Consider the following 24,586-nt stretch of genomic DNA (forward strand, 5'->3'; position numbering starts at 1 on the left):
GAATTAATACAATCTCATAGTAGCCTGTTATAAAGACTAATTTTAGCTCTGAGCTAAGAGCTACAGTTAAGCTGTCTAATAATGTTCTCTTTTCCTGTATAGTGATGGCTACTTTGCAAAATGTCATGCTTGCTGCCAGCGATGTAACTCTCTCTCTTTCCCACATTCTCCCAGTGTAAAAGATGGGACAGAGAGACCTTCTACTCTCTGCAGATTTCACAGTACATACATGGGCAGAGAACACATGAAAACCCTTAAGCACTGTTTTACATATAACCCCTGCAGCAGTAATTGGGTCCTTTATTCTAACTTTCTGTTGCAGAGCAGTAAGGAATTATCTCTTATTCCTACAGCAACTTGAAAACTTGCTCCTAGGTCTACAAGTGACCCATGGTGTGAGATGATGGGAAGACAGTCAAACTTTAAGCAGTTTTTATTTGGATTCACTTGAATGCCAAGAGAAGAGTCTGGCTGTTTTTTTTTCTTCTTTTTTTTTTCTTTCGTCCCAAATATTTCTCTCAGCCCAAGATGAGAAGCAAAGTCTTATACTCCATTGTTCCTTTTTCTTTCCCACAGCAGCATATTTTAAAGATGGAAATTTAGCTATCTGTATTTCCTTACTTTTGTCAGTTTGGGTCATAGCCTTAATGTTACTTAAACAGATTCTTTAAAGTAATGGAGCCCTTAATATAGACTTAATAAAGCAATGTAAGGCGGTATGGATTTCCTTCTGTCTAAGGTTCAGAGGCCTTTATCTGAATAATACATTAGATACTTTTATTCACTGGTGAGGCTTCATAACAGGAAAAACTTTGAAGGGAATGTCTGTCCTATCATTAAATTGATAATAGACATGTTCTTCACTTTTTATCCCTTTTGTAGTACATCTTTTACCTCTGACAGGTTTCTCTAGGAATTAAACAGGGACCATAGGATACTTTTACCAGCATATAACAATGTGGTCTTCTAACTTCTTGTAAGCATAAATAACTGTGGCGAGGAAAACCTTACAAAAAGGTTCTTTTATACTTGCATATTACCTGTATTACTGTTATACACTGTGCTGTCATGTAAAGTAGAATACCTTTTTTTTCTGTGTGTAAGAGAGATGTAACAGGAATACGTAAATATATGCTCATTTTAAAGTTAAATTCAAAATTGCTTGTGTGAAATATATGGTAACATCAAAATAACTAGTTCAGACTCAGTGATACCTATGCAACTAATCTTTCCGTATTGAGTATCTGTGCACTTTCATTTGAAAATAGGAGGCTTTTAAATGTTTTTTAATATTCCAAAATATAATAATTTTTCCAACTCTGTTATAACAGAAAAAGCAAATACAACTGTTTGACCCCAAACTTCATATGCAGCATCTGATTTTCTTATGTATATGTATGTAATCCCAGGTTTAGGGACGCTCAAAAAATCCACCAAACTGACTATTATTTGTTATAAACTTCTGTTAACTAGTTTATGCTGTTGGATAACAAGAGAATTACTTGGCCTTTCTTGTTCTTATTCATATCCCTTTTTCCTTACCTATCCTATGTTAAAGTTTCCTACTTGCTAGACAGAGTATTTCAAATGAAGAGATGCCAAGAAGGATTAACATTCTGAACAAATTTGTAAATAGTGCTTTCACTGCATATTTCAGACCAAATTCTCAGTTCTGTAGTCCAAAACAACTTGAAATTCAGTAAGCTGTTTTGCATTTGCCATAATATTTGACCTAAAAGGCTTAATAAAAGTGAATATTTAGATCTTCTGATTGTGTCTTAACATTGTGATATGCATTAGGGTAAAAAAGAACTGATTATGAAAAAAAAAGTAAGAACTGGTCCAAATTCCTTCTCCAATCAATCTCTAGAGGTAAAGAGAATGTATCCGTATATTTCCAGGTTTCGTCTGTGACAGCAACAAGTTTTTGGATGGCTATCATGGGAAATAGAAAATTTACAAGAACTTGTTTATGAAATGACTGATGTTTTTTCTTCAATTAACTTCAATTAGAAAACCTTAAGGTTTTTTATATTACTATAAACTACAGTTGAGAGAAATGTGTGGAAATATGCTGTATTTGCAGGACTATTTTGTACAACTATTCAAGTCATTTATAGATATGTATTGTCATCCAACTTGAATCTGAAATCTGTTAAGAAGTGTCTTGATTAAAGTCATATACTACTACAAATCCAAAATGGAGTGAGCAATGTTTTGCAAAAGATAACAATGCCATTTTTGGAAACATAACAATTCCGATTTAATTTTTAAAATGTAAATCATTGCAATTTGTTACAAATTAGTAAAAATACTACAATTCTTTCTATAATGAGCAATAATACCAGATATTGGGAAAGTCAACTTACAAAAAACCCAAGAACATTAATTCAAGTAAGACACATCAGCTGCCTTATTCTGTTCTCTTTCAGTTATATCATAGAATCAAGGAAGCTTAGAATGGCTTATGTTGGAAAGGACCATTGAGCTCCAGCCCCCTGCTGCGAGCTGGTTGCCATCCACAGCTCAGGCTGCCCAGGGCATCATCCAGTCTGGCCTTGAATCCCTCCACTTATGGGGAACTCACAGCTGCTCCGGGCAGCCTGTGCCAATGCCTCACCTCCCTCTGAGTAAATAATTTCTTCTTAACATCGTGAAAGGAGTGAAATTATGAACTACAAAAATATCAGATTTTGTTGACTCCGGAATGCAGCACTTTATTTTAGTTGTCGTTTGTATTTATTTCATTTCAGTGAACTCAGTAGTTTTTCTCAGCTCCATGCTGAAATGCAAAAGACAGCAATTAACTTACTAAATATGTTAACATACCTTATTGCTTCTGGCTAAATGCTGTGCAAACAGGTGGGTCTTTAGATTGGTTTTCCTCTATATGTCGTATACTTCTTGTAAAAAATGTTCAGTCAGAGGGATGCATGAAAACCAGCCATGAGATTTAACTTTTGCATTCGTTTTTGAAATTTTTCATATAGCAAGAAGTGAGAATATATTTTCTGAAGGAATACACAGTAGTCTGCAAGCCTCTAGCTTTCCATGTGTAATGAATAATTTCTTGCTGCTTTTAAAAATTATCCTTGAACTTTAAATACAATTATTTTATTAGATGTATTATGTTAAAGTAATCTAATTGCATAATATTTCAGTTTTGTTCAGTTCCCTTCTTTGAACTCAATAGAACACACTTATAATTCAAGCAGAAATGTTTATAGAACTAATGACACTACACTTAATGGCTAACTTTTTTTTCTGAGGAAATTATTAATAAGAAAAATGGAGGTAAATAGTCTGTCATTAGTTTCTAAGGAGCTTGCTTATTTACTTTAGTTTTAAATTTGAGTCAAATAACTTAATAACATCCCGAATTGTACTGTGGATTCATAAACATATACTGGGATAGGAATGCTCATAGTCTTTTACATATTGCTTGAATGCTCTTCCCAGGTATGTACTATACTTCAAAGGTACACATTATCCCAGGTATATACCTGGGAAACATTAACATTTGCTGTTTCAACTGCAAACCTAAATCTAGCAAAAATATTAGAGAGATTATATGAGCAGTTTTGTAATCATCCCCTTGTATTAACTAAAGCAGAGTAGAGATGAGGAATACAAAAACCCATTCCTTTCTCGTAGACCTCCCTACTTTGAGAATCAGAGGAAGCTGAGCTCATCTGAGACGTGAAAATGAGATACAAGAAAAACAACATGTGTGTACTGAGTGTATTGCTGAACTGTTCAATACTTCTTGATGAATGAGACTATTATTCTGTGAGTTCATGACAAAATACGCTTCCTTTGTTGACAAGGGGACTTTTTGTTGAAAATTCATATTCTAATATATAAAAAAATGTTGGCCAGCCGATGCTTAGCTTGTCAGTTGGGAATAACTTTTGATCATGGTGTGGATAAGATCTGGCTGACACCCAGTCCCTCTGGGAAAGAATATGTTTATTCAAACAGAAGTCTGAGCTTTCTGGTAGAATCATTTAGACAAAGCTTTTTAAACTTGTCACTCCAAGGGATTCTGCTCTCTACATTCTCTGTCTGCAAGCACCGAACTCTGGCATTAGTGAACGTAGTAGTACATCGGTGACATATCAGAGAGGCTAATTTTGCAGCCAGGGCCAAAAGTTCTCCATACAATTGAACAGACAACTACTGAAATGCACAGAGAAATACTGAAAAAAATTGAATGGGAAATTCCACAATTTGTTTCTTTGTAAATGGCAGTAGCAGAAGTGGAACCAGGTTCCCCCATTCTCAGGCCAAAGAATATATCTGACCTTTCTTGTGTACTACTATGTTTTCTCTCACCTGCATAATCAGCAAAAGGATGTGTCATTTCTCAGCACTGTAACACTGCTAGGTCTAGATGGGATTCTGAGAGAGAAAAAGGAAGTGACTTTCTTCCTCCAAGGACTTTCTTTCTACCAAATGACAAAAGATTTGCTTCATGTAGTGACAAAGTTTCATGAATCCATTGGGAAATTTCAGATATTTTAAACACAGGAGGAGTTAGTGCCTGTTTCCCCCATATTTTTCTGTTTCTAATATAGCATAAACATTAACTTCGACACAGCATTGGAAGTTTCTGTACAGTTCAGTTTCCTGTGGCTGAAACTTTACAGTTTCAATCTGAACAACTGAGCACATCTAACTATGTTATAGTTATATGAAGCGTGTGGGCTCCTTTAAACTTAGTGGTTATTCAAACGGCTGAAGGTAGAAAGTTTGCGTAGCTTTTCATCCTCAAAGGAAAAACAAGAACAAATATAGAAAACATTGCTTGTTTCAAACAGGGTTATCTGTGTTTTTATATATTGGTGTTATTTGACTACACTGTTCACTGTGTTTTGAGGCTTGCATAGAAAGTGATTGTTTTTTTGTAGCATTACTAGCTACAGAGGCATTTATTAGAAACTCTTAGTCAGTGAAGCAGCAATTAACAATTTATTTGTTATAGAGCCTTTTGTTAAAACAGAGCTAATTGCATCCAACTTACTAATGAGTGTAAAAAAAAAAAAAAAAGAGAGAGAGCTCAGTAAACCCTTGTAATTTAAAGAAGAAATCTTTCTTTTAGTTCTATTTTCCTGTATGCCACAGAGCTCTTCTTTGTATGACTTGTTTTTCAAGGACATTTTTGATGGGACACTGTGAAAAAAGCAGTGTCACTTTAGGACAGATCATTTCTCTTTGCTGCAATTTTAGCAGCCCTTCTTTCTCTCATTTGCTTTTTAGAAAGTGAAAGAAAAGTTTTTTCTGGTTTTTCTTTCCATTCACCAGATTTATATAGTGATCGCAGGAAGTTTGAAATTTATGAGGAATGTGAGATTACCTGTTAAGTCTGTGCTTAGGTGGGGTATGAAGCCCTAGTTTTTAGATTTTTTTCACTATTAAATACCCCTCTATTTAATTGTAATCTATATGGCTTTTAGGCCATACTTACACATTATTTTTACTTCCAGATTTCACTCTGACCTGGGGCAAATCACTTAACCTCTCTGTGCTCCCACTTACTCATCTGCAAAACGGACAAAACAGAATTAACCTAATAAAGATTCACATTTGTCTTGTGCATTATCGTTAATGGGGATGTGAATCATACTGGTAGAGTGCTTTGATGTCCCCTGATGCTGCTGTAATCATCAAACTGTTACTCTGTATTTGGGCAAAATATCTGAAAATGGATCTGCATAAATTATGCAGGAATAAACTATACATCTAAATAATTGCATACCATTGTTAAACTGCTAGTGGCCTATGGAGAGATTTGTGAAGCTCTTCCTATGTGTATAACATTCGTAACTTGGTTCTTGCTGAGTTTGTTTGTTTCTCTTAAAGATTTTATAGTAATAGGCCTTAACTATTTTGTTCCTCATCACTGATTTTCTCTAGCACAGTTAAAAAGTTTTCAGTTTATCCCATTTGGAAATAGACCCACAGTGGGGCACAGGGCCAGAGGGAAAGGGCAGTGTGATTTAAGAAGGGGACAGTAGCAAGGGGGATCCTGAGAGCATTCTCAGAGGTGTGTGGCATCTTGCAGAGGGGCCGGAGAAGACACGGTGACCTCATGCTGACGAGTTTTTCCATTCCTGCTGCACTCACTAATACAACTGAAAGCCTTCCCCACCTCCGCTTTATTCCTATGCACGTTCAGACACAATGGAGGGAGGGATGGGTGAAAGGCAGGCTTTCAACTTACCCACTTGAGATGAGAAAGTGGGAACAGCCAACTGCCTTCAAAAGGATCAGGGCTCAAGTACTGCTAACATACAGTTAGACCTTGACAACCGAGAGACTTCCTATATTTCTTTGTTTGTTCATTTGTTCATCCCCTTCCATCTATCCTTCCTTCTTCCTTCCTTCCCTCCCTTCTTCCCTCCCTTCTTTCGTCTTTTCCTTCCTCCCTCCCTCCCTCCCTCCCTCCCTCCCTCCCTCAACCAGGACACTAATTAATAACCTCACTTATTCCTTAGGCAACTGTCATTTTTCCCTTGCTGTCACACAAATCAATCAGCAGTATATAGCCAGGGGGTTAATAGCAGTAAAATAATGAGGAATATCCAGGTTATCTTGAACCTTTTCCATCTCTACAGTTCATCATTTTTACTTTTACATCATGTTTACAGATTTTCTCTATTTGAACTAGATAATGACAAAGTTGAGCCTATTAGGTGAAAGTAAACATGATGTAATTAACAACTTGGCCTGGGTAATTTTGTTGTTTTGTGAGTTACCTGCAAACTGCTGACCGAAGAAAAGTGCCAGTTGGGTAGTTCTTATGGAATATGTTATTGGTTGGGGAGTAGGTTTGTAGGCATTCAAATGAATGTTATTTTACCTGTTTTCAGGATTAAGGACAGCAGCAGCAATTCCAGTCCTGAGAGATACCTATCTCCTCATAAATTTTCCGTTGTTGGAAATCTTCAAATCCTTGGGACAATTTGTTCATTTGCTACCTAGTCCTTAGAAAGTTTGTGTTTATATTCAATAGTGACTCTTTGTCACTTATTAGTGCTGTCTAGCATAGAAAAACACTTCAAAAGGAGCCTGAGCACTGTACAGGTGCTTTATCAAGTGAGAATAGGAAATAAAACGGCATCAAGTGACCTGATTGGGATGTAGGTACTGATACATCACTAACCAGCATTAGTTTACTGCTTCATCTCAGGATGTGTCAGTGATAGAAAGCTTTTCACTGATATACTGAAAGGGGAATCACGGAAGGATACTTTTCTCCATTGGAGCGAATCAATGCAAACAAAACTTTAGGGCATTTGTTTAATTCTATGAATTTCTGAATATCAATTTCTTCAGTAAGGCTGTTTTTACCTGAAAGGAATTCTGAAGGGAATAGTGTTCCTGTGCTAAAAGCATCCACAACGGGAAAGCCACGTTAGAGGTGGATGGTGAAAAGTGGGAAACAATCCAGAAAGCCCCAAATATAATGAGGAAACAAAATACACTTTCATGTCCCTCCTCTATCTGAGGCCTTGGTTAAAGCATATCAGTCTAGTGTCAGGAGATTTCACAACTCATCCTACATTTTTAATCCAAAATCCTTAAAAAAAGCTGGGCATACAAAATATTTACAGCTTGGTCTAAAGATGTAGGACTATGAACATTCCCTTCCAGAAATTTGGGGGAATTAAAAGTATCATTTTTTAGTGTCAGAACAAGGTGAAACTCATCTGCTTCATTCCTCCCCTCCCCCCCCCCCCAAAAAAAAAAAAAAGAAAGATTGCTTTATTTATGTCTGAGTTACTGGAACAACTGGTCTTGATACCACCAACCTGAAGATACTGTGTGGACTACAGAACTCTCCACTTCTGAGTGTGAAAATAGTTGTTCCATACCGACAGTTTCCCCTCTGATTATGTAAGCTCTCAACAGAAGCAAGATCTGCTGCCTTTATTTGTTAGTGAGCACCACCTCCAAACTAGGGTGTTGCTCAATTTCCTTTTTATTCTGTCCTGACAGAAATCAGTGAAGGAATTCCTCACTATAACTAAGCCTTATAAACTTTCATTTCTAATGTGTTTAACATTTCTAAGAAACATTATTGATGAGCAAGCTGAAGTCACTCTCAGTTGTGTTGCCAGAGACACAGCCCTTTTGCAGGCTTTGCTATACTGGTAATGAGTCTTGTGCTGCTCCTCTCAAAGATGGGGACCTTTGCCTCATGTTCCCAACTACAAGGCAACTTTTTTTTTTCTTTTATTTTCTTTTCCTTGAAGATACAACAGAAATACTGTGAGACTTTGTTTTCCCATTAGGTTATAGGCTGGAGTCTGTCTAGATCTCAAGAGTATTAATTTGTATTATTGGATGAGGGAATCTTTCAGTTTCTCTTCCAGACTGAAGGCTATGGCTCTGGGTTAAAATGGTATGAACCTCCATATCATTCTTGCGTTCATTATTAGAAAGAAGTTTGTATGAGTTTCAGTTACAACACATCTTGTTTTACCTAAAGTAGTGCTGAAAATGTTACTGCTGTTTTACCTTTCTCAAATCTGGCCCATTTCATTATTTTCCCTACAATAACATCTTGTGCATTTCTTTATGTTAACATTTGTTGAGCCAGCACAAACACTTTCTTCTGCGTGCTTGTGAAGCCCTGCTGTATTGAAAAACAAAATTTCTGTTCAACCACTCTGTTTTACAAAATCTGATTCTGAAGTAGCAATTCCTAGGCCTCAAAAGCCTTCAACAAAAGTACATCCATTTACTTATCATGTTCTCCTTTATTCTATAATAAAAACATTAGAGCTTATGCCACATTTTGTCAAAGAATCGTCTAGGCTTATAAGAAATCTTTGCAATTTCTATTTGAAGTACAGACTTCAAAGCTCCTAAGCTAAATCCATAACTCTCCCTAGAAAAAAGTAATAATTAATTGATCTTGCCATAAGGCTTGTCAATCTTAAAAGACATGGATTTTTTAACCAACTCCATAAAACATTGTAAGACAATATGAAAAAGTGTGAGATAGGTTATCAGGTTAACAACAGTCTTTCCTTAATGAAAACTTGTAACTGCTAAAAAGAGTAACTGGTTTCCTAATTCCTCTGAATATGTTTGTCAGTGACTTTCAAAAGTATTTGGAACATCAAGATACCTAGACTTCTGCAACTTGTCTGAAAGCACACTGCTCTATTAATGATAAATTTTCCAATAGAGATGTTCACATGAATTTCTGGTGCCTCCCAATTTGCATGTTATTTCATAGAATCATAGAATGTCCTGGGATGAAAAGGACCATATTGATCACCCAGTTTCAACCCCCCTGCTATGTGCAGGGTCATCAACCACCAGAGCCACATCCAGCCTGGCCTTGAATGCTTCCAAGGATGGGGCATCCACAACCTCCTTGGGCAACCTGTTCCAGTGTGTCACCACCCTCTGTGTGAAAAACTTCTTCCTAATATCTAACCTAAACCTCCCTTGTCTCAGTTTAAAACCATTCCCCCTTGTCCTGTCACTATCCACCCTCGTAAACAGTTGTTCCCCCTCCTGTTTATGTACTCCTTTCAAATATTGGAAGGCTACAGTGAGGTCTCCTGGAGCCTTCTTTTCTCCAAGCTAAACAAGAAAATTGAAGAAACACATTCTGTGATGACGGAATGACAAGTTTGCATATAGAAGACAATTCAAACTTCTCTTTCCACCATTTCTCCCCTCCTTGTTTTCCATTCTAAACTGCTTCTTTGTTTTTCTGTCATCTCAAATTTGTCTCGCTGTTTGTTGAACACTAAGTATATTTCAATGCATAAGGGGTGGATCCCAGAATGTACCTCTGAGAATCAGCACATTATTATAATATCACAATGATCTCAGTAACTGCAATTCTGCCTTGACTGGGTCCTGGACTGTCCATGCTGTAGCTGTTTTCAGTAATGCACCATTTAAGGGAAAAATACACAAAAAAATTACCTATACTACTACCAACCAGACCTTTCTCTTTTCTAAGCTGTGGCAGTTGGCAAAAGAGAATTGGATGAGTCACTGACACTCCTTCCATGTGCAATAGCTAAAATCTCTCCTTGGGTGAAAATTCTACTTGTCCACAATCATCTGAAGTGCAGGTTGGAAGTGAGTTGAACCAGAAATAGAAAGTAAAATAAGAATGAGTAAGTCCATCTGCTGAAAATTATATGCATTCTCAAGTGATGTAACTCAGACAGAATTTGTTATTTCTCTCTCACACATTTAACCTTTGACTTCTCTGTTCTGTTCAGTTCCATTCTATTCTGTTCAAGGAATGCAAATATCTTCTTCTTTCTGGAAATATAGGCTTCACAGAGCTGGCCCATAGCAATGATTATCAACTCTTTTTTTGAGTTATTACAGTCTCAGTAAAACGCTTTTATATTTGATGTGTTCTGACCAGTGCAGGTTAAGCTATATCCCTGCAACGCTCTGTGTGTAAGAGCAACGTTTCTCTTCAGTGGATTATAGCTGAGCATTTCAAAATGTGTGACCTTTCTTTTCCCTAGCACAAACACTACAACAATACACATACTGTTCCTGAAAAAAATAACTTTCTCTTTTTTTTCCAGTAGAGTAACAGAAATGATCTCCATGTTGTGATGATGGGTTGTAATTCATCTCCTCCATTCATTTATAAGTTGCCCATTTCTTCAAGCTTATTTTTGGTCTAATCAGTGCAGTGAAGAGCAGAGCTCTGAAACATTGGCAAGATTTCTGTTGTTCAAATTATTGATATTCTAGGAGATACAGACCTTTCAGCACATTCAGAAGTGTGAAGGCTGGACACTCAACATTATTAGTGATCTTTCTAGAGGCAATAGATTCAAATAATACAGCTTGCCCAGCAAAGTTTGGATTTATTGAGATTGAAAGATCTGAAGCACTGATTCCTACCTCTGGTGGGCATAAGAGCTGCATAGGTGATTGTGCACTGAGGTGTATGATTTATGTTTGAAGAGCTGAAGTCAGCTGTGGTAGGAGGGGCAAATCTTTAATGATATTTTCCTCTAGATTTGAATGCAGAGGTGCAGACCTCAAGGGTATGAAAGAAACTCTTTATACAAAGGAAGTTCTATTGAATATAATCCTCTTCATTCTCTTCATTATGAGCCAGTGTTTTTTGTTTTGTTTTGTTTTGTTTTGTTTTTGTGTTTTTTTTTTCGTCCCAGACTGTATCTGTTGTGGAAAAAGTGATTAAAGGCAGCAAAGGGAAAACTGGACATTGCTGAAGAAGACGGATGAGATAATTAGTTCTGGAATAAAAAATGCATTTTTTGGATATAACAGTAATGCTTTCACCAAATGCTCTCCCCTCCCTCATGAATTTAGGCAAGTCAATGATGTCTATGCTTGCTTAATTATAAAGCTTCATTATTTCCTATACCACAAAGTCTGCTTTTTGTTTTTATAGAGGCTTGGCATAATCTTTTTTTATAAATGCCAAGAACTATTCCAGTTAGCTTGTGGGTAATAGTGATCAACTAGCAGAAAGAAGTCATCTGAAGTCATATAGCTTTGACTTGTGCATAGCTCTGCTGAGTTGTCCGGTGCCTTCTTCCTGATGAGCAACAATCAACCAAACTGTCTCTAACTGACCATGGGGAGAACATCCAATTATCCTGCAGCATCAGAGGCATGATGTATGCATGTGTATATATAAACTAAATTTTGCAGTCTGGAGACACGGAGGATATATATCATCAGCTTATTTTTTACCCTTTTCAGTACTGGCTGGCATTTTCTGAATGGAAAGTTTAAAATGCACATTCTTCCAAGCAGGACAACCACAAAATGGTTTATTTTTGCAGCAAGTATTTTTGGAAATGTATCCCTTCTCTTTCACATTCCTTATGCTAATGTTCTTTAAGCACCAGTTTAAATACATATCACCACTGGCTCCTTCTTTTAATTGAACTTCCAGCATTTCTAGACAATGTTCTGTACTTTCCTTACAGTGTGCTGCATATTCTTGTGTCAGACATTTGTATACTTACTGGAACACTATGCTTGCTCCAGAATTATCTGGCAGTCCTGCTTCAGTCTATTTATTCCATCACATGATTGTTTTAGTGTTGTTTGAAGCACTATTTTGGAGCCAGACATAATCATATTATACAGTTCCTCACCTTATTAACTGACAGAGAACTGTTCCCCATTAGACAATTGATCCTGGGCAGATGAAGCCATTAAAAACAGTACTAATTAGCTGAATAGTGGAGACAGTAATACAGGCTGCATCACTTCCTTTCATGCTTAGGGAAGTTCATTTTCCAGACAAATAATAATTGATATGTAGTCTTCCTTAATTGTGGTTGTTAACAGCTAGTATTATAATGACAGGCTGACAATCTCTGTCTAGCCTATTGTATGCTTATTTCTAAATCCAAGAACCACTGAATAAGGTTTTGGTTTAACTTGAACTTTGCAGAGTATACTTTAAATGTCATTATAATGAGAGTTGGGCAGCTAACCTTAACTTATGAGTTATTCCTTACATGAACATGTCTCCAGGTGTCAGCTGTTTGTTTTGGAAGACTAGGTGCCCATAATTACATGGAATTATGGCATGATACATTAGAAGAAAAGAAAGCCCAACAGATGGTTTGAATAGGAATCCAAAAAAATACTATATTAGATCTGTAAGCAGAAGCACTAGGCATCTAACTAAATTTCAGTTTACTAACTGTAGGCTATAGGTTTAGAAAACAATATAGACTAAGCAAAAGAATGCTTTGATTTTCTTCTCAAAGAAGTGTGTTCAGTTTTTGAAGATCTACGTGCATGTATGCACTTGTATATATATGTGCACGTGTATGCAAATGTAATGCAATATCATATTTATTACAGGAAATAGGTAGAATTCTCTGTAATTTGGTTAAGAAAGACATGTTCACTGTTATCCTCTATTTTCAGTCATAATTATACGGTTTTGTTTTTTTTTTTTTTAATAAAAATTCTAGGTGAAGGATGATTTTCGTTCCTTCAGGCACTCCTTCAGGTACATCTGTCCTAAAATTCAACTACAAAAAAATCATGGTGATATCAGAAAACTTAGTTTCATCAAGAAGAATTAGCATGTGAAACAGCAAGCATTAAATGCCTATAGTTGATTCAGTAAAATTGCTTTTGAGGTTAAATGATTATAGCCTTCTAAAAACTGTTGAGTTTTAAAACCTTTTTCTCCTTTTGTAGATGTTTGAAAGAAAATGAACTAAAAAACACAAAAATAAAACCCTTACTCCAGGTAGGCTGAATACATTAAAAGTAATAAGTGAGAGAGATTAAAAGATGATAGCTATAAAAATTTGAAATATTACATCTCTGACAATAATTGGCTAAAAATCTTGAGTTTCTCACTATTTCCAGTCTTTTCCTTCCACTTACGCTGCTCTTCTGTTATCAAAATGTCCTGTATTTTTGGGCTTGGGGAGGAAGTTCGTAGTTTTAGAGTAGTGTTCTGAGTTAGTTGCTTTGGATTTCATAGCTGTCTGCAAGATCTTACATAGGTCACTGACAGCCAGATTCCCCTTGCTTCATTTATTTGGACAGTCAGTCCTATTAAAACCTGTCAATGAAATTCTGGCCATGTTGAAGTCAGTGGCAAGACTCCAATTAACTTTAAGGGAATGAGCATTTTCTGTTAAGATTCTAGTCTTCTGTATATATCTAAACAAGCAGTTAAACATAATGCTATCTTGCTCCACAAGATGAAGTTTACCATTCATTCACATTGCAGGTATTCAGAAACAGGATAAGTGATGACTTCATCACATTCTACAGATTTCAGAGAAGGGAAAGAGCTTGACCCTAATTATTGTCTTGGCATGTCAGAGTCTCCCATTCATATGATCTTGATCATTCAGGCATATGCAGGGAGGGTGTAAACTTTCCATTATTTAGACATCAAAAAATAGCTGGATTTAAGCTTTTCTACAGTAAAGTGAGTTTCCTACATCTTTTTTTGATGTTATTACTTTTTCTTGCCCATCCTTTACTAAAGAGAAAATTTTGTGTTGATGAAAAAAGGCAAATTTTCCCTTTAACTCAACAAAATTACTTATTTTTCCTGAGGTGCACAAACTCACTTGAAGTCACTGGTCTGACTTTGGCTTCAGTGGATTTTTTATTAGGCTCATATGCTATTGGCAGAAATAAATCAGCAGTGAAGAAGGAGAAAGTGGGGACAAGAACAATGATACTCCTCTACAACACAGATGATTGTGATTCATAATGCTGGATGCATCTGGGATGTTTTTTTTTTCTCTCTTTGGAGGAAGACACATGGAAACATTCTGAATATTTTGAATATTTGATAAAATATGAGAAGAACACAGAAACAGGTATGTAGACACACATCTGTGATCATAACAAACGATTCTTTACTGATTTGGAATCTGATGGGGTTAAAAAAGTTAACTGATTTTGATAGTATTTCAGATACATCTTTTGTCCTTCAAGCGTGGAAATGGCTCTAAGAGCTTGTGTGTTGTGTATTTTGATATGTAGCATACTTTTCTATTTTTGCATACTAAATCCAAATTTCTCAGTGTCCAACTTTTCCATTTTATGCCATTTGTGTTATTCATATGAAGCCAAATATTACGTGGAAAGCTGTGTGCTGAAATCAAATTAAAAGGTAGAGTAATCTAGTACAAATTCCTCAAAGGCGAGAGCATAGGGGCCTTGTCATTCTAAGAAACTGTACAATAGGAAACTCTCCTGATACGTGTCTAAACTAGACAATACTTCTGGCTGTTAACTAATCTTGCATCAAATACAATCATTCAACAACCCTACAGAACAAAGTCAAGTTAAGCTGTGTAAGACACAAAAGTCTTTTTATAAAAAGGGCTGGAAAAGGATGGAGAACCAAGAGAAGCTGTTTACTGAAGCACAGGTAGAAGAGTGCCGTGCTAGCCATGCTAAATGGTTTCTTATGTTCTTGTTTGCTTAATAAGAACTGGAATACTTTCTTTTCAGTGGTCACATTTTTAGAGATCCATTTATAAATTAATTTAACTTGGGAAGAATATAAGCTGCAGAAATTCATAAATAACTTTACAGCTGTACCGTTTTCCATGGAAGTGATATCAAAACTAGTTGTTCAATTTACTGTGAAATAATAGTAATAGTAGTAGTAATAATAAATAATAATACAAAGACTTTACTAACCTTACTAGATCAGTTAGTGCAAGTTGTATTAGCACAAAAATGACAGAAACAATACTGGTTTATACCTCTATCAATTGACCCAGTGACTTAAATTCATCAAGTCTTTGCTACATTTTAATATTCATTTTCTTTTTGTTATACATTACAATTACATTTTCTTAGATGGAAAGATCGAGGAGGAAAGAATGCAGGTAGGTTTCAGTTTTCACAACTTCAAAAAAAACGGGAAATGACTCAATGTAGTGCTCTGAAAGTAATGCCACCAATTATATTATGCTGGCCCACGACACCAAAGGTGAATGTTGGTGGTATGGCAGCAGAGGTTGAACCTTCCTGACAGTATCTTATTACATTTTGTTGCAGTGCGACAGATGATAGCAGAGGGGCAGTCTGACAAAATGGCATGGAAATGTCATGAAAGTGTCTATGAAGAGATGTATATAATTAAATTCCTCCATGTAGAAAAAATTGTACCCATTGACACTTTCTGAGCTCTTATAGAGACAAAATAGTCAATGTGAGCACAGTGAGTTTGTGAGTGGTGCTTCTCCGCATCGATGACAGTGACATGAAAGACAAACCATGTTCCAGACAGCCACGCACAGTATCACATCATGAAATTACGAGTGTTTCAATCAGCTCATTTGTGTGAATCTGTGAATTACAAGAAAGGAATTGTACACAGAGCTGAATATCAGCTTCAACACACTAAAAATGATGGTGACAACATGGGAATATCGCAAAGTTGGTGTCAGATGGGTTGCACAAAAGTTCACGCAGAAACAGCAAGAACTGTGTGGAAGTTTGTCAGGAGCTATTGAAAGAATTAGAGGCTGTAGGTGACATAATTAGATCACATAATTACTGATGACGAGACATGATGTCACCACCTTTCTCTTGCACTTTGATAACACCAGGTCCTAGACCACGTTGAAGACCATGGAGCACATTGCAGTCTTGGCTTGACTGTTCTACCACACCCACCATATAGTCTGGAGTTGGCATGTTTTCACTTCCACCTCTTTGGGCTGGTGAAAGATTGACTGCATGAGCAACATTTTCCTAGCAATGATGACATCACAGTGCCTCTGAAATAGTGGGTCTCATCCGCTGGTGAAGATTTTTGCAAGTGTGGTATGCAGGCTCTTGTTCATCGCTGGCAAAAATCCATAACTAATGCTGGTGACTGTGTTAAAAACAACGTTTTGTAGCTGCTCTATCAAACATGTTATTGTGCCCTTTGCATCTGTTGCACTTTACAAGGAAATAAATGAGTCATTACTTTCCAAGCAGCCTACATAATAAGAATCTTTTCCCAGTGACAAGGATCACAAAAACCTCAAATATCTGCCTAATGTGTGGTCTCACTGTCTGGGTCAAACTTCTAGGGTTAGTTATTTCTTTAAAGGAAGTTCATTGATTTGACTTTTCCTCATGATTTACTCACGTGTTGCTATGTTGTCTATTTTTCCCCCCTTTTACAGTGTTATCTTTCTATTGCATAGTACTCTTCTTTCTGACCTAGAACAACTGAAATCAATGAAAAAAGACAGTTTTGAAAAGAAAAAAAGAAGATGCTTCTAAAAAAAAATGGTAGTCACTGTGTCTATGTAGGCCTTTCTCTTTGCCAGTTGTGGTGTTGATATCGATGGTGTTTTCAATCTGCCTATCACACTGGTCTAAGACTTTCAATGCATCATTTCTCACTGTCTGTCCCCTACTATTTCTCCTAGTTGTCATTCAAATTGTTCCACTCAGAGAACAAATAAATGCATGCCACGAAAACTAGCAAGATGATATAATGAATGAGTTACAATAAATGCCCCCAGCATAAAACAATTATGTACCTGGTATTGTCAAAAACATTCAACATTCCCTTTGTTGAAAAGGAAACAGCTATAAATTATTCACTAGGGCACTGAAACCCTTTTCTTTTCTTCTTTCTTTCTTTCTTTTCTTTTCTTTTTTTTTTTTTTTGGTTGCTTCCAATTAATTTTTCCCTGAACATCCCTAGATATTTAGCTGAGGGTAAAAATTTACAATGCAAAGAGTTTTAGCTGTTCCTTGGGATTGTCAGACTGAGTGTCCAAATTAAAAATAATAAAAAAGTTTAGTTTACCATATTTTTCTGTCGATAACCAGAGTTCAGTTATAAAAATATAATTCAAGATTGGCATACCTTATGTGTGTTCAGGGGTAAATATAATCTTTTAACCTAGGGATCCTCTCAATCCCAGTAACTACCCTGTATCCACCATCCTCAGCTCTCCTTCTCATTTCAGAATTTATCTCAACTTCATGCTTTCTTTATTTCCTTTTTGGCATTTTTTTTTTGTGGTTTATCACTGAATATAGTCTTCCTGATGAAATACTGAGATCCTGAACATTTTCAAGAAACTTTTAAAAAGAATTACTGAAGGTGCAGATTGTACAACAATTATGAAAACAAAAAAAAAGTTTTTTTGATGTATACCACCTCAAGTCAGAAGCTTCCTGCCAAACTATTTTCATGCACCGAGTCTCAGAATAAAGGCAGCATGCTAAGTTAGTGTTCTGTACTTACTAAGGAAGCTGTGGGATTAGACCCAAATGGAGCACCCAGAATAATTTAAAAAATGACAGCAACTGAATTCCGTCTTTTTATTCAGGAATGGAAGTGTGCTCATTTTACTGTTGACAGTATTCCATTTTATCCCAAAGGTCGAAAGTCAAAAAAAAAAAAAAAAAAAAAAAAAGCCTATAACAGTGATTCTAGATGGCACTAAAATGTGCCAGCAAAAAAGCTTCTGTTACAATTTTAGTTTTTGTGCCCTGTACTGGAAGTAGTTGTCTATATAGAGAGAGAGGTGCCCAGCAGGATTTGTTGACTTGTAGATTTCCACGTGCAGAGGAAACATATATATTCAGAGTGGGCCATGCAAGCAGACACAAATGTTGTAGATCTCCTGTCCACCTCTCCAAGCCAAAAGCCTGTATCTCTATAGCATTTCTAGTGTGTGGTTGCAACAGTGAATTTTACAACTCAGTTATAAATGTTAGTTGGGACTTTCTGTGGTAGCCTGAGGCTTAAATGAGGAATGGCCTAGGTTAAATTCACATGGAATGCATGAACTATGCCATTAACCTAAGAGCCCTATGGAAGCAGGAAAAAGCTACAATTACTTCCCAGCAGATTCCAGACTGTTCAAAGTCATTCTCTTCTGATTCACATACAGCATCTGAAGAGGAAGTGAGATGCACATGTAAGCCAGTCTGATTCACTGACAGAGACCCTGCATTCCTGACAAGCCACAAGTCCAAAACCCCAGGACAAGAAAGCACAAAAAAGGGAGATGCTTTTATTTTCATTTGGTTTTATCAGGACACTTTTAAATTATTTCTGAAATACATTATTTGATAGAAGCTGGTTAGATATATGCTGGTTTGCTCAGAATCAACATTACTAATGGTTCACTGAAAGGAAATTCAGTCCTCCAAATTGCCAAAAGTCATCAGACATTACTCAGAGATGTATGATATAACCTTGGCTCATCAGACACCTCTGCTTTAATTCCCTTTGTAATCTTATGATACTGTGTGTGCAAGCTGAAGAGTGCAATCAGTTTACGAAGGATGTTACATGAGGTGGTTGCTTGTGCTACCAGCAGACTAACCTCAGTGACCCAGGAAGTCCCTCTTGGTTTTGCATTGCTTGTAATTAAAGCCTCTCTAAGAGCAGTGAAATTTTGGGAGTAAATTAGCCCCTCTGCTGTACTTCATTAAGCACTGCTCACTGCCTGCACCAGAACTGTCTTTTCGTTAAGTCAGTCACTGTGGGGAATAGAACACAGTTTGTGGATGTAGAAAAAATAGCTCATATATCAGTATCTCCATTTGATCCACAAAAAACCTCAATCATAAGAGTTAATGGTATTAAGTGTGCAAAGAATGAAGTAGACTCCTGGGTCTTCTTTCTGTTTGTTTAAAGATATTTTTTTTAAAAGATGAACATTTAATATTTGTGGTTTTTTTCTTTTCCTAAAAAAAATTCCTAAATATTAGAAATAATTGGATTATTTGTTTGTGTTCAGCTGAGATTTTGTTTAATGAGATACGTAAGCAAAACAAAATAATGAGAAATTATATTGACAATTTTCCTCCTCCTTCATGTGAAAAACACTGTCTATGACCCCTCATGAATCTGTTCTGTAAAATTCAAATGTTTGAAAATTGGAGAATAAATTATTTCTCCCAATGAATCATATTTGATTTTTCCTTGAAGACATTGCTTGATTTCCTGAGCTCACATATTTTAGGAAATAAATTATTAAATGAAAATTCTTGGTCTAGTCCTACTTACTAGTCCTGTTAAGTATCACAATATAGGCTAACAATTACAGTTGCTAAAAATTTTTAATAAATCTGAATGTAATCAAATGAATGAATGCGTATTTTCCCAGGAATGTTACAATGAATAATTTTCAGAGAACCACAGGTATTTTGAAGTTCAAGTGAATAAATGGTTTATGCTAAAAAGAAAACGCTTTTTAGGAGCCCAGTTTTTAAGCGCTATTTATTCATTTGTTTGAGAATGAAAATAAAACATAAAGAAATAAATGTATTACTTATCAACTTGGATTAAAATGTGGCATAGAAAATTCAGTATTTCCAGAAATGAAATAGCATTAAACTTTCACTTGCTTAAATCAATATTCAGTGCTTAAAAAGTATATGCTACAGTTGGTAAACAGATTCATCAAATCTACTAAGACTCTTCTGAAATTCCACACTAGTTGTGCACAGCCTCCAAAAAAAAAAAAAAAAAAAGTCACAACAAGAAGTTTTACTCATATTTTGGTTAAAATTGAACTGAACTTTTTTGTGCAGGCAGGACAGCTCTAGCAACTTTATACATTATACAAAAGCCAATGCTCTGTTCAGTCGTATTGGCTCCTTGGCCCTTTACTACTTTATTTCTTCATAACGATGCCTACATGTGAGTTTTGCAAACATTAAATGTAATTAATAGCAGGACATTGCTGGAAAGTTAGACATAATTTATTTCTTATTTTTTTCTGTGCTAAAGATCAAGGGGCTATATCCTTTTTTCCTTCTTCCGCCATTATACATGCAGAACTATAGGAGAATGGACCCTCTGGGACAGCTCTAATATCCGGTACGCTGCTGCCTCCCAGATCCTTATTATAAAAAGCTTTCTACTCGAGCCAAGCTGTGAAAAAGCTCATGCAGTACTGGCTGCAAAATGAGCAACTTTGATTACGTAGTCCCCATCAAGAGTAAGGTTATAAGTTAGCAAATTGAATTCCTGAACAAGACCTATTCATCAAATAAATCTGAATAGCAAGTGTTTTCAAGGAGATTACAGCACGTTTCTGGGCAGTAAGAAAAGACGATGCATTTGATGGAGAGTTTTGTCTTGACTTTATCTGTTATAAAAATTAGAGCTAAGCGAATTTTTCTATGAATATTAAATCAAATTTTAGAAGGACCAAAAGTATTTAGGAACACAAATGAGTGAACAATTTGTACCAGAAACAGAAGACATTTTCTTTTAGTGCTTTCAGACAAAGATGAAGTGATTAATTTTGAAGACATCAGAACAAAACCTGTTTTTTTCTCCATCAAAATGAACTTTTCTATTTTAATACTGAGCTGAAAATAAATAAAAAGATGTGTGCCTCATTCTAGCAGACTCCAACCTGCAGTAAAATCCTGCTGCAGTCAATATCTTTATTAGATCCTTTTTTCAAATTGCCAACTAAATAGAAGCTGGGATGTTTTAAAAGGGGTGTTTATGTTTTAAGGAACACATTGTTATGACATTGGTACATCTTGATCTGTTCATGATGCCTAATTTTGTAATTTGCTTGTAATCAAGACAAAGGACCTCTTCCTTTTGTTCTAACCCATCTAGAGGAACTCATTATTCCTCAATTTTCTTCTGTGGCAAAAGTTACAAGTTTCAGGTTTTCTGACAGCAAAACAAAACAAATTATAAGGTAGGATAAGGATGAAAAAACAAAGAGTTCAGAAATCATCCTTTTCTCCACCCTGTATGAAGAACAGTATTACTTGAAGCAAAGAAATTGTGTGGAAGAACTATACCATATTTTATGGGAGAAAAGCCTGGAAACACTGTCGTTTTAGGAAACAGAGGGGGAAAATCTCAGATTTGTCCTGAAGCAATTTGGAAGGGTTTTTCCAAGAAGGTAGCATGGCCAATAGCCCATCATGACATGAGTCACACAACTGGTAACACAATGAAGGCTACAAGCTTTTAAGAAAAGATTGGCAGGACAGGATGGGCAGAGGAGTTTCTGTCTATATTAGAGGGTGAATAGGATGCAAGTGGCTGTCTCTCAAAAACAGCTATGATCAGCTTAACAGCTTGTGGGTGAAAATTATGGACCAGACCAATAAAGGACATCTCATGGTTGGTATCTCCTGTAGGCTGCCTGATCAAAGGGATTATCCATTATCTTTAAATTGGAAAGATAAGGATTTGAAGGCTGGGCTATTCATTAGATAAGGAATTGATTGAATGGCTACAGCCGGAGGGTCGTAGTCATTAGCTGTATATCTGGGTAGAGCCTGGTAATGAGTGATGTTCCCAAGAGTCCATTCTGGGACCAGTATTTTCCAACATCTTTATCAATGGCATAGGCAGTGAAATCAAGTGTACCCTCAGGAAGTTTGCTGATGACATTTAGTTGAGTGGTGCAACTGACATGATAGAAGGGACCTAGACCAGCTTGAAAAGGCTGGGGGAAATCCCAGATACGTGTACAAACTGGGAGAAGAACTCATAGAGAACAGCCCTGTGGAGAAGAACTTGGATGGATGAAAAGCTGGACATGATCCAGCAGTGTGGTCTTGCAGCCCAGAAGGCCAACTATATCCTGGGTTGCATCAAAGGAGGAATGGCCAGCAGTGTGAAGGAGATGATTGTCCCCCTGTACTCTGCTCTTGTGAAGCCTCATCTGGAGTACTGTGTCCAGGTCTGGGGTCACCAGTACAAGAAAGATGTGAAGCTTTTTGGAGTGAGTTCAGAAGACCATAGAGATTATCAGAGGGTTGGAGTACCTCTCTTATGGAGAAAGGTTAAGCGAGCTGGGCTTGTTCAGCAAGAGAAGGCTCCAAGGAGACCACATTGCACCCTTCCAGTACTTTAAGAAAGCTTATAAGCAGGAGGAAGACAGACTTTTTTTGTGGTCTAATAATGACAGGACAAGAAGAAATTGTCTGGAACTAAAAGAGGGGAAATTGAGATTAGGTATCAGGAGGAGATCTTTTACTCAGACAGTGGTGAGGCACTGGAACTGTTTGTCCAGGGAAATAGTGGATGCCCCATCCCAGGGGCTGTTCAAGGCCAGATTGCATGGGACCCAAGGCAGCTTGAACTAGTGATTGGCAACCGTGTCACAGAATCATAGAATCATAGAATCATAGAATCATTGAATCATTGAATCATTGAATCACTGAATCATTGAATGGCTTGTGTTGGAAGGGACCTCAAGGATCATCAAGCTCCAACCCCCCTGCTGCAGGCAGGGCAGCCAACCTCCACTTTTAATACTAGACCAGGCAGGGAGGTTGGAAATAGATGGCCTTTAATGTCCCTTCCAACCCAAGCCACTATGATTCTATAATTCTATGATTCTATGATTTTATGATTTTATGATTCTGTGATACCTCAGATCTGTGTTCTATGTGTAGTACAGTTCACAGTATTTTCATATTGGGCTCTGCTCTGCTGGGGACAGTAAGTACAACAACAGTAAACTCCCTGCTCTGGCAGTAGGTACTGGAAAGGAAGATGAATTCAGGTATTAGGTGAATTTTAACCTTTCCTTCCCTCCCTTTTCTTGACTTCCCCTTCCCTTCCCTTTTCAGCAAGTCCAGTTTTTTAAATTTTCCAAATGTTAGATAGATCATTAAATTGCATTTTCAGTGAATTTGTTTTGGTTGTAATTAACAGTTTCAGACACTGATGTTCTAAATCGTAGCTCCAGATGGAGAGATTTTAAAAAGTAGCTGTAGAACGAGAAATATACAACTTAACATAGGGGGTTGTCCACCTTGCCTTTGGATTCTCATTAGCTAAAACAATTTAAACTCACACAGTTCTACTGTGCTTTTGTAATTGTCTTCTCTGGATGGAGCTTTAGTCTTACACATCTGCGAGACGGATCTCCTGTCTGACACTGCGGAAAGCTTTTTGTAACCACTTTAGCCATGCTCTAAAAGCTCATTAAACTCTTAATTGAATACAATTCATAATATAAAAATCCTCACTTCTGTTTCAGTCAAATGCAACCTTAGCTTTTCCTCCTTGCAAGATTAAAAAATGTCTAGTCACTGAAGCATCAATTAGAGAGGCAACAGGGAGAGCACAATTGTTCATGTTGTCTCATGGACTATGCTGGAAGGAAAAATAGCTTCAGACCCTAAAATCTTTTGACTACCTGTGGAGAGGTAAGTGCAAAAGAACATCAAGACAAGCTATTGCTGAGCCAATTTAGCTATTTGTTGAAAGGCTGAAATAATAGTAATATAATAAATATTGCAGGAGGGTCTTAATTGATATACAGAGGCAATATATCTCAGTGCCACAATTCAGTCTCACCATTTAATATGGGCTGGTGTATTTATTTTGTGTTATTTATGTAGTGTGTAGGCAGCATGATTTTGAAATATGGCTTTGAGAACAAAAAGATTCAGAGAAACTTTGGCAATGAATTAAAAGGGACAAATCAGAATCTCTTAAAGCTTTCTTCCCCAGTGAATTGCTTATGTACTGTTTAATGGTCTTATCTGACACCTCTTCATATTTTTTGATAACTAGCTATGGCTTTTTTGTGTAACTCTTTCCTACTGCTTTAATAATGTGTTTATGAATTTCTGGTTTGTTATGTACTTACATAGAGTAAATCTCATTGAGTTGAAGATTTTGTTCTCTAATTTGGGAAGGCAGCTCATGATCTCAAGATAAGTCTTCATATTTCTCTTAACAAATGAGTAGAATATTCAAGTTTCAGCCTCATTTCAGCCTTGTTCTTTCATCACAGAAGAGAAAAAATGTTATCATAATGTCTCTTGGGTATCCTATCTTTCTTTATATATTACATATAAGTCTTATGCTGTATTTTTCTTCTATTCCTGGATATACAGAAAAGGTTATTCACAATAACATAAGAAATGAGGCTTTTGATGTTAGTACCACATTATTCATTATTCTATTGGTTTACTGGAAGAACAAATGCTGTAGTTTCCTTCGCTTTGAAAGTAAATACTTGTTGCAGTTTTACGGAAGTAGGTATAAGGGAGAGGAACAGTTTACATACCTAGAAGAGAAGAACTGCTGTAGATTTAACATCTCCTCAGACTGCACACTGCAGTCCTA

The sequence above is a fragment of the Tetrao urogallus genome (assembly GCF_951394365.1).
Source record: "Tetrao urogallus genome assembly, chromosome: 3".
NCBI lineage: Eukaryota > Metazoa > Chordata > Aves > Galliformes > Phasianidae > Tetrao > Tetrao urogallus.